This window comes from Triturus cristatus, chromosome 6, assembly GCF_964204655.1.
Source record: "Triturus cristatus chromosome 6, aTriCri1.1, whole genome shotgun sequence".
NCBI lineage: Eukaryota > Metazoa > Chordata > Amphibia > Caudata > Salamandridae > Triturus > Triturus cristatus.
In genome coordinates, this window is record NC_140589.1 from 197,640,501 (window position 1) to 197,652,859 (window position 12,359).

A 12,359-nucleotide genomic window follows, 5' to 3' on the forward strand; every position below is an offset into this window, starting at 1 on the left:
GCCAGGCCTTCCCTGGAGCAGAAACAAGCATCCTGGGACCGGTTTCGTGGTAACACCCCTCATCAGCTAGGCTAGCTTGAATCCAATGGCAAAGTGAGCAAGGAACCCACATCTGGGCATACCCTGCCAACTTAGGGCAAACAAAGCAAACACAAGGAGATGATAGACTGAGTGCTGAAACTTTTCAGACACTCACCCCCCAGTCACAGATCTGGGTTGAATCCATCATCGTTCTTTGGCACACTTTGCCACCCCAGTTCAGACCAAGCTATATAAAAGTCAGTCTTAATCCTGTGCCTCATGGGAATAGTCTAGCCCGAACTGCAATGCCAGGTCACCCCAGGTCCGGAAACAAGCATCCTGGATCCCGTTTCGGGTAGCACCCCTCATCAGCCCGGCTAGCTTGTCCAGTGGCAAAGTGAGCAAGGGACCCACATCTGGGCAGTTAAAGATTGCCTTATGTCTATCCCATCAATGAAGAGGACAAAGGACTAACAGCACAGCATGCTAAAGCGATGATGCACCGAAGACCAACTACACGCAAACCTCGCTCTCAGCCCACCCACCGGCCTCTCCAACACCGACGACGCTGCCCGCAACCTCAGACGATGGATTGACGACTGCCCCAACACCCTCGCCCCACTGAAAAAAAACACCTACAGAGACACTAGCAAGAGAGCCAGCTGGTTCACCCTGGAACTCCTAGCATACAAGCGTACATGCCGGAAACTAGAGATGAAATGGCACAGTGAAAAGCCACCGGACAGCCACGCAGCCCACAAAGACTCCATCCGCAAATTCCATCGCCTCATCAGGGCCGCCAAGAGGATCTCCTTCAAAGACCGCCTCGAAAACAACGCACACAACAGCAAGGAGCTCTTCAACATCGTGAAGGAACTCTCCAACCCCAGCTTCAACACCAACGACATCCCGCCATCGCAAACCCTGTGCGACTCCCTCACCACCTTCTTCCACCGCAAGATCACCAACATCCATGACAGCTTCAACACCCAGACAGCCCCAACAGACACCGACACACCAGATTCGCCACACATCATCGACCACGACCCCTTGCCAGCCTGGGCCAACATGAACATCGAGGACACCATCATTATTATGAGCACAATCCACTCCGGCTCCCCGTCAGACCCTTTTCCGCATCACATCTTCAACAAAGCCAGCAGTTCAAATGCACCCCACCTGCGCAACGCCATCAACCTCTCCTTCAAGACCGTGACCTTCCCAGAGAGCTGGAAACACGCCAAGATCAACGCACTGCACAAAAAAGCCAAGGTGGACCCCAGTCAGGGTTCCGCAGCAACCACAGCACGAGACTGCCCTCATCACCGCCACCGACAACATCAGGACCCTGCTGGACAACGGTGAGACCGCAGCCCTCATCCTGCTGGACCTCTCCGCCACCTTCGACACTGTCTGCCACCGAACTCTACGCGTACGCCTCCATGGCGCAGGGATCCGAGACAAGGCCCTGGAATGGACCACCTCCTTCCTCTCCGGCAGAACCCAGAGCATCCGCCTCCCTCCGTTCCGATCCGAAGCCTCCGAGATCATCTGCGGCGTACCCCAGGGATCATCCCTCAGCCCAACACTGTTCAACATCTACATGGCCCTGCTCACACACATCACCCGACAGCACGACCTCAACATATCCTACGCCGACAACACTCAACTGATCCTCTCCCTCACCAAGGACACTCTCACTGCCAAATCCAACCTCCATGAAGGAATGAAGGCCGTCGCCGATTGTATGAAGAGCAGCCGACTAAAGCTGAACACGGACAAGACAGAGGTCCTCATCCTCGGCTCCAACCCTTCAGCCTGGGACGACTCCTGCTGGCCTACGACACTGGGGGCAGCCCCGACACCCACCGACCACGCACGCAACCTGGGAGTCATCCTCGACTCAACGCTCTCCATCGCCAAGCAAGTCAACGCAGTCTCCTCCTCCTGCTTCAACACCCTCCGCATGCTCCGCAAGATCTACAGGTGGACCCTGACAGATACATGAAGAACAATCACCCAGACCCTCATTAGTAGCAGACTCGACTATGGAAATGCCCTCTACACGGGAGCCCCGGCCGAGCTCATCAAACGACTGCAACGCATTCAAAACGCCTCGGCACGCCTGATCCTCGACGTACCACGCCACAGCCACATCACCCCCCACCTGAGCAACCTGCACTGGCTCCCCGTCAGCAGGAGAATTTCCTTTAAACTCCTCATCCACACACACAAGGCACTCCACAAGACCGGCCCAGCCTACCTCAACAGACAGCTCTTCTTCTAAGTCCCCAACTGCCAGCTCCGCTCCGCCGACCTCTCCCTCACCACCGTCCCCCGCATCCGAAGAACCATCACAGGTGGCAGATTCTTCTCCCACCTCGCCGCCAAGACCTGGAACACCCTTCCACTCAGCCTACGACCGACCCAAGACCTGGTGACCTTCAGGAGGCTACTCAAGACCTGGCTGTTTGACCAGTAGCGGCACCCCCCCTCCTCTCTCCCCTTTTGTTTTCCTTCCCAGCGCCTTGAGACCCTCACGGATAAGTAGTGCGCTCTACAAATTCCTTGATTGATTGATTGATTGATTGATGCAAATCATTGATGATGTTCTTCCAAAAACCTGAAAAAAACGAAAAGCCAAAAATCATGGCAATAACTACTGAAGTAAGCAAACGATGAAAGTAAAGCACTCACAGCTGTAAGACATGTATTGTACCAAAATCCTTGAAAATATTTGGTTTGAATGGCATGAAAACCCGTTTTGTAGGCGAGATCGTCTTACATTAGATTGGAGATTAATCAAGCTAGATATCACACTAAAACTGTTTCAACTGTGAAACAACTCATTAAACTGTCAACAACGGTTACTTCTAAAGTGGTTATTATAATCAAAGGAGAAGAAAAGTGTAAGATATTTTCCAACTTCTTTAAAAGAATTTACCCCAAACAACTAAGGACAAAGCTCTTGATAAACCAATCAAACTGAAAATCTTCACTAGACTTCTCAATACCCCTGAACTCTAACCTCCTCAAAAAGACCAGTGCTTCTCTGACACCTTACTAGACTAACTTAGATCTATGCCTCTGTAGCAAAAGGAATGATCCAGGAGCCTAAACATATGCCAAGACATCACAGCACTGCGAAAAAACAGGTGCTAAGTGAGAGGATCTGAATAACATTTGCTCTTTATTAAACTTACCATTCCTGTTGAACGTTTTGGAAATCTGTTCCGCTGAAACAGTTACCTTCTCACAGTCCAGTGCAAAGAGTCCAGGTCGCAGTGGAGGAGGTCAAGAGGAGCAGGAGGAGCCTCCCAGATATTTGTCGCTGTAGTGCGAAGAGCAGGCCAGGTGTCATGGATGGTTGTCGAAGTAGCGCAAAAATCCTGTTTGGTGTCGCGGCTGGTTGGTGGACCTTCGCACTGGTGGTCCCTGCAGGTTGTCCCTGCTTTAGCAGGAAGTGCAGATCTCATGCTGCCCATCTTCACTGGAGGTAGCTGGAGCACCAAGAGTCAGGTTCACAGAACCTTCGCTTTGGGGGTCATCATGGGTGGTGAGATCTTGCTGCAAACTAGCCTGTTTGCAGTTGCGAGGTGTCCAAAACTTCAAGATTTCAACTTTGTGGTCAGGGGAGTGCAGTCTGATATGAACCAAGGACCTAGGGGAGGCACTTCTTGGGGATCAGGGACTCACTCTTGCAGAGGCCAGCAGAGCTCAGGTAGGTCCAGTTGCAGCAGGTCAGTTAGGCAGTTGCATCGAGGCTACTGGAGCTTGTTATGTCTCTGTAGCAGTTAACATGAGGTCAGTCAGTTGACCTGGGTTAGACACATTGCAATTATTCCTCCCATCACCTCTTGTGTTTCTAGCACAAAAAAATTGCAACTTTCTAAAAGTGGTATTTTCAGGGTTGTGCCTTAAAATCCGACTTCACCATTAAAGAGGATTTTAAATTACAATCATTACATTTCTACCTGTTGTCAAGCAAAGGTTACCACTTATTAAATGTAATAAAGCCATGAAGGAACTGGAGTCAATGATTAGTGACACAATTAATTCCATGATGTTGCCTGTGAAGTTGAGGTGCTTCTAGTAGAAGGTTTCAGTGTCCATGAAGGCAGTACTGCTGATGGCATCCCTGAAGCTGCTTGCGATTCTTCGCCCAGCCCTGAGTTGGTGGTCTTGTTATATCCAGCGAGGATGGCAATGGCAATGTTTGATGGCAATGCTGGGGTCTGCCATGTTACGGAGAAGAAGAGCAAGTCTGTAATGGAGTCATCCAAAAGGACCCATGTCTGCTGAGCAAGCTGGTGTGGAGGAGCATGCATGAGAGTGATGAATGGGGTCTGGGTGGAGACTGGTTTTAGTCTGCTTGAGCGGGTGGAGTGATAGGTGTGTGGGTCCATTAATTGTAGGTGTTGGAGTAATGAGTGTGGAGGTTCAGTTGCAGGTGTGGCGCAGGAGGAGCAAGTGAAGACGCCTTGCATCATGTTATGTGGTGTGGTGCAGTGTGGCAGCAGCACAGTGAGTGGCAGCTCAGGTTAAGGGCAAGGAGAAATGCAGTGGGGTAGCGGTAGATTGGGAAAAGACCTGAGCTCCTGGCATTGGGCACGGTCCTGGTGGGACAAGGGCAATGGGGCTTGCTTTTGGTGCAGCCACTGCATGCGTTCACTGCGCATCTGTGCTGTCGCCATCATTAAGTAGGTCTTGGGAGGGGAAGGAGAGCAGGGGCACTAGGTGGGTTGAGAGGGGGCAGGAGGTGGGAGAGCGAGAAGAACACTTTGAGGAGCCGGTAAGGAGCAGCAGGGAGGAGTGAGAGGGTGCATAAGGGCAGGAAAAGGGCACAAAAGAGCAAACAGCAAAGGGCACAAAGAGAAATATAGGCAGAAACAAAGGGCATAAAAAAGGAGGTCAAAACAAGGGCACAAAAGAGAAAATAGAGGCAAAAACAGAGGGCAAACAAGAGAAAAACTGTAGCAAATACAAAAGATAAAACAAGGGGAAAACTGTCAAACAAAAGGCACAGTAGGAAAAAACAGTGGCAAACAGAAAGTGCAGACAAGAAAAAATTATAGCAAAAAGTGAATGGCAAACAGCAAAAACAGGGCCATCAAAAGAAATTCGAGGTAAAAGAAAGGGCACAACACAGTGTCATAGAAAGGGATCAAAAGAGGAGGAGTGTGGTAAACACAAAGGGCAGACAAATTAAAACAATCGGAAAAACTGGGACAGCAAAGAGACTAGGGAGGCGAAAACTGATGGCACAATGAGAGAAACCAGTGGCAGGATAAAGAGCACAGTAGAGAAAAAACAGTGGCCGTAAACAGTGGCAATACAAAGGGAGCAAATAGAGCAGTGGCAAGAGATCAAGAGTGAGAGAGAAAGAGCAGGAGGAGTGAGATAGGTATCACAGCGCTTCACAAACAGGGTCCCCAAGAACCTTGTGTAGTCTGAGTGCCAGACCCAGGTGAGCCCGAGGGCTAGGGCAGTACACCAGTTTAATCATTTGGCTGACTTCCTGTATGGCTACAGGAGTACCAAACGCTTCAAATGATCTTTCCTGGAAGGAAACAGTTGCAAGTCGACCTTGACTGACCCTGCTGGTGGTTTCTGTTGAAGTGCGTTCCCAGGTCCCAGTAACTCTTGGATTGACCTGGAGGAGCTACACTAAATAGAATTTTTTTTATTGACTTTTATACCTCTGTCGCTCTGGGACCTGCTGCTGAAGCCATCCAAAAAAGATTAAATCTTGAAGGACAATAAAACCTGGTTTACACCATATGGATCTTTTGCTGCCAAGAAAAAGGATTCATCAGACCTTGAGGCAAAGGTATCCAACTTCGATGCACCCTGCCTAGGTACAACTTCTCTGCTTATCCCGCTGGTGAAAATTGAGTTCTACAAAAATAGACTTATGGCTTGATTTAAAATGTGGCGATCTTTACTCAATCCATCAGACTGGCAGAGAACATTATGTCTGTCACAATGATAGACTTAAGACAACCATATTTCGAGATTATTGCCAGCCCAGCTGTGATTTCTGTACCTTCAGAGGAACCACCATTGCAGCGGCTTCTCTGAAGATACCAAACGTTTGGTGGACGCCCACCATTCACCAAACTTGAAGGCTGTCCAGCCAAAAGTTTTTGTTTTTTTAAACAAACTTCCAAAATGTGAGTTTGTTTTTAAAAAACAAATATCTAATGTCCTCCACATTCAGAGTTTTTTTAAAAATCTGGATGTGTGGTTCATTTTTTAAATGTTTCTTTTCCTCACTGCCCGATTTTCTCTGGCAGTAATGGACAGAAAAAAAGAACATTAGATGATCAGCTCTAAATATGGCAGTCGGTCTCATGCCGTTACTCTGATAGCGGCACGTTGGTTTACAAAAAAGTGATGGATGGAATGCTTGAATAATCTCAGCTACTAGCAGTTGCTGGTCCGCATCCGAGTTCTTTGTTATTTTGTACACCATGCCACCTCAGTTTGGACCTAGCCATATGTAAATCAGTCTGGACTGTTCCGATTGGAGCAGGGTCAAGACTGATTTGCATACCGTGGCTGGCCACTGGGGATCAGGGGATGTCCTACACTTCAGGAATGGAAAAGGGGGATGGATATGTAAATCATAGCAGAGAAGGTCACATAAACTAATAGGGGCACCCCAAACAGAGTCCAGAAATCTTGGGAAAGTGGATATCATATTATTCTTTGGAAGAGGTACTGAAACGCTGGATTGAGAGGGGACAGAGTGACAGAAATTGAGCTTCCACCTGTTGGAATTATTGTCTGCTGTTCGTTGTGCTCATTTATCACTACGCTACTGCTGGGCCTTGTCAGATGTTGATGTGAAGGGAGGTCGGTGGTGGGGTTAGGGGTTGTGCATTTTCATTGTTTTAGACTCGCAATTGACGAGAAGTTCCTGCACCTCTGTGGTCTAGGATTTGTACATTTTGATATATTTCATGAAAAATGCAATACAAATATTTTTTTTAAAGACTGAGTTGCATATGGCTGGGTCCAAACTGAGGTGGCATGGTGGGCATAAGAAGGATAGGTTGGAATGTTACCCTGAGTGATTGCCAGTGTTTAGGCTTATTGCAGGCATTCCTCCCATCAATTTTTGTGTGCTTGACCTACTCTAATGTCAATATATGCAACAGAGTTACCAACAGACCCAAATGGACAAGGGTATTAATCATGTCTATACAAAATTGTCCAAATAGATTTCAATTATATAAAGACATCATCAATCATACAATACTTATGAAATGCATTGTTTTATGCAACAAGTCAAAGAATATGATATGGCTAAAAATCAAACAAATACAATCTTTATATTTTTAATTAGCAGCACAATATATACACAAATTGTAAGGGCTCAGTGTGTATGGTGAACCCACATTGCACAAGAAACTCAGTGTAATGATCAGAGGAAAATCAAAAAGCGCCGAAAAGATTGCAATGATTTTACCGCATGCGCAGATAATTTCAGAAGATAACTGTTTGTTAGTATCCCACTGAACAACTTTAAATTAATGATATAAATTATTTTCAGCCAAAGTAAACAGGTCATCATCAGGACCAGGGAACTGATTGAGCACAAGAAGAAATAAAATGCTTGGGGTGAGTTCCTAGGAAATTAAATGAATCTTTAGAACGAGATGACGACATGAGGATCAATGGTATCCAGAGCATCCAGGGATAAATCGGGGTCAGTGTTAAACAGTCACTGACACAACTGGAAATACCTGTCAAACAGCAGAGGCAAGAGTCCTCCATCGCTGTACTGGTACTCGAATATAGATCTGAATGGCTCACACAGAGTTTTGAAGTGCCAGGATCAGTGACTGCTTTGCATGGACTCCAAATACCCTGGGTGCTGTTGATTCTCATGCTGTGGCTATTTTGGCGCTGCTAAACATTTAACTCATGAATACTAAATTAAGCCGGTATTCTCTGTGCTATAGCTCCCAGAGGTTGAACTCAGGTTTAATGATTAGAACTGTATGTTTGACCTAACAAGATATGTCACTTATTACTTGGGAGGGACTCACATACTCTCCTAGTAATAACCCACAAAATCAATATGGTGACGGAAGGAAATTTTTTAAATTAAACAATCTATTATAAAAATATTCCAGTTTATCCATCTGGTTATGCATAAGGTACATTGATCATGTGCTCATGGTCTGGAAGGAGTGTTTGGCCATCCTATAGAAATTCCATAGTTAGCTTACTTCCAGAAGTGTTGATTAAAGACGAATATGGCAAAATTGCAGTACAATGATACAATACAGTATTATGTTGAAGGAGCTAAACATTTGTCTATTAAAGTTTTGTGAAACGGATTATTATTGGTGGCTAGTCAAACAATCCCTGAAAAGAGAATGATATTAAGATTACAAAATATTACTACCCACATTTTCGAATAGTCATTTAGAAAATTAAGAGAGAAAAATTGATACTTGCTGAACTGTTCCAACTTTATATTGAAAAGAGATTGTTATGTTATTTTATGTTATAAAAAACGTATAAAGCACGCATACACCAAGAGGTTTCATGGCGCTACTCTAGGACTGGCCAAAACCGGGGGAAATATATTACTGCGCCGACACTTGAACAAACTTTGTCACTTTTAATCTATTTTAAACTGTACGTGAAGTTATTCTCGTTCTCACCTCAAGGCTTTCACTTCCCCGGTCCACCACTGAATTAGTCAGATTGATGTGGAGGGAAGTTAGAATTTTAAACGCACACCGGAAGTGATTACTACTTCCGTCTGCTACCAGCGCTCAGGTCAGCAGGCCAGTTGTTCTGCACCCATACTATAAAACAGCATGCCTTTCCTGACGCACAGCGGACGCGTGCAGCGGGCGCGCCACCGGTGCACCAAAGGCGCGCCAAAGGCATGCCCGTCTGCGCCCGTCCACGCCGGTACCGGGCCAAGGGCCACACCCCCTGGTCCACCTAACAGTAAACCCCCTAACAAACTACTTACCTATTCATCGGAACAGCTAAAAACTATAACAGTCCCCTTCTGCAATCTCCCGCAGAACTGCCTCATCTTCAATCCCGACAGCTCAGTCCCTCATCCCATCACCTGCTGTCCCAACTGTTCCTTTTCACTAGACCCTTCACACCCCCTCTCATTCCCTCCCTCCGTCCCCCCAGTACATACGAACATTCACTCCGCCCTTATAAATGCCCGATCCCTCCCAAAAATAAATACGAAATTCGGAACCTGATTGAAAATCACAAACTGGACCTTCTATTTATAACCGAAAGCTGGGGTGACCCTTCATCTGGCCCTGACTTCTGCACAGCCACACCAGATGGTTTTTCCATCTGCAGATTCGATAGACCTGGTAAAAAAAAAGGCGGAGGGCTCGCACTCATCTACCGGGAACACTATTTTATTAGGATGGCTGCAATCCCCACAAATACCTGCGAAGGCTGCTGCTTCACGATTTCAGTCCCCCACCACCCTCCTTTTAAAGGCATCTTACTATACCTCCCCCCTGGCTCACGATTATAGTTTTTAGCCTCCATGGACTGTTTACTCGAATCAGTAGCAGGTGAAAACAACTTCTCCATTTTAGGAGATTTTAATTTTCACCTCGAATCACATGATGACCATGACACATCAGCACTTCTATCCAAAATCGAAGCGGTGGGTCTCACACAAATTGTCGCCGCCGCCACACACTCCGCTGGACATACTTTAGATGGACTATTCTCCAATCACCAACATCTTGTCCTAGGTAATATTCTCCCCCTGACGTGGACAGACCATCACGCAATTCTTTTTGATATCCATACTAAAACTACCCCTCCCCCACTTTCCATCCCCACACCACCTTTACAGTTCAAAGCCTGGAGCAATATAGACCCCCTCACGTTCCTCTCATCCTTACTTGCCTCCCAGCCTGACCTTCCACCCAATAACCCAGATTTAGCCGCCACTCACTATACACAGTGGATTAGTGACGCAGTCAATCTAGTTGTCCCCATCAAACAAAGATCTACCAACAGGATTAAGGTCTCCGCCCCCTGGTTCAGTGATTCCCTCAGGCGTGAGAAACAAAAATGCAGACATCAAGAACGCCGTTGGCGTCTAAATTACGATCCTGTCGAAAAAACCCTCTACAAACAGACACTTGCCAATTACAAACACCTTCTAATCGCGGCAAAAAGCAACTTGTACCGTAACCAAATTGAATCCGCACAAGATTCTGTTAAGCAACTTTTTCATGTTGTCTCCAAGTTATCAGGACAAGGAGTATCTCCTCCCATCCCTGCCTCCCAGACCCTCTGCAACTCGTTGTTTTTATATTTCCAAGAGAAAGTCACCACCATATATGACAACTTTACTTCAAACAACTCACCCAATAAAAATAAGGTAGATACCAATCATCACACAGCCCCCCGGTCTCCGGGAATCTACCCTCATTAATACACCTCATCGCCCCTGCTTTGAGAAATTCAATGATGTCTCCCCCGATATCACATCTCCCACCTCCTCTCGTCAACCAAATCTGGATCACCAGACGACCCTTGCCCCCCGACCACCCTCAAACTCAACCCCGACGTCATAGGCTCCAATCTAGCCAACATATTTAATTCTATGTTCAAAACGGGTGTCTACCCCTCCATCTGGAAAAAGACAGTCATTAAACCTTTTATAAAAAAGACTAACCTTGACCCAGCCGCCACATCTAGCTATAGACCTATCGCATGTCTGCCCCTACCAGCTAAAATCGTCGAGAAAGTTATGAACTCTCAACTAGCACACTTCATCGACGAAAATCGCTTACTAGATGACACACAATTCGGCTTTAGAAAGGGACACGGCACGGAAACTGCCCTCCTCAAAGCATCCGATGAAATCAAAAAGATCTTGGATGCAGGAGGAGCTGCCATCCTCATCCTGCTCGATCTCTCTGCAGCATTCGACACGGTTGACCATGCCACCTTGATAGACCGTGTCACCACCTTAGGCATCTCTCATTTTGCCAGGACTCTGGGTAATTTCACCTCCCCCCCTTTCCCTCTCCCTTGCGGTGTGCCACAGGGATCCTCGCTAAGCCCGACCTTGTTCAATATTTATGTGTCCGACTTGGCGAGGGTCATTAAATCTCACAACTTGAGCCTAACATCATACGCCGACGATACTCAACTTGTGCTAGCGATCCATAACGATGGAGCTAAAGTGGCAGCCAACTTCCAGCAGGGAATGCTGGCCATAAGCTCGTGGATGGCAAACAACTGCCTTAAACTGAACTCCAGCAAGGCGGAGGTGATGATCTTTGGCAATCTTTCACCCACCTGGTCCCCTCTCTGGTGGCCAGCAGACCTGGGTCCTCCCCCGTCACTAAAGTGAGAAACCTCGGAGTTATCTTCGACACCAAGCTCTCGTTTATGCACCATGCTAATGCAGTGGTCTCCTCAGCCTTCTACACCATCAAAATCATAAAGAAACTTCTCCCATATGTTCCAATCACTACCGCTAAGACCCTTATCAGCACACTTGTCATGTCCAAAGTAGACTACTGCAACAGCCTACTTATTAATGCCCAAGAAAGAGTTCTTAACAAACTCCAACTGGTGCAAAACGCGGCAGCAAGGCTCCTTACAGGCACTCCCAAGTTTCAACCTATCTCTAACGTGGTACGTCAATTCCATTGGCTCCCGGTCAGAAGTAGAACCAAGTTCAAGGCTCTCTGCCTCGCCTACAAGGCTACCCATTCCATCGGACCCATCTTCCTCATACACTCCCTTCGTCCATATAAATCCCCCCCAGACTACTACGCTCCTCCACAGCCAATCTTCTCATCGTCCCCCGCACAAAAAAAGCTTCATGGGGCGACAGATCTTTTCTGTCTGCCACCACTAAACTCTGGAACAAACTCCCCCTCAACATAAAGACTAGCCCATCCCTTCTTACCTTCAGGAAGCAATTAAAGACTTGGCTCTTCAACCAAAAAACCAGCGTGCACACCTCCCTGGTCACTGTCCTCAGCGCCGAGACACCCACGGGTATTTGCGCGCTTAATAAATTGCATAATAATACTAATAATAATTGTCTAGTGAAAGCAGTTAAAGAAACGACTAAGACAGGAAACATCACAGCATTATGGGGCTTAAAAATAGTAATAGTCAACTAGAAATGCGGGCACTGTGCAACATATGGCATAAGTGCAAACTGTAGCAATTTTAGATATCAATCCAGGAGTCAAGCAAATGCATTGAACAGAATAACTATGTATGTGGGAAGTTGATTGTATCTATAATTCCCATTTTCTGAGTATTCCTTGAAATTCTATGACTCCCTTATT

The 12,359-nt window shown here is 46.8% G+C and overlaps 1 protein-coding gene across 1 annotated transcript in view; it reads right to left on the reverse strand.

Moving 5' to 3' along the window:
* LOC146816631 (cytochrome P450 2K1-like) overlaps positions 1-12,359 on the reverse strand; it is a 434,887-nt gene that overhangs the window by 371,277 nt on the left and 51,251 nt on the right. The gene's annotated exons all lie outside the window — the stretch shown is intronic.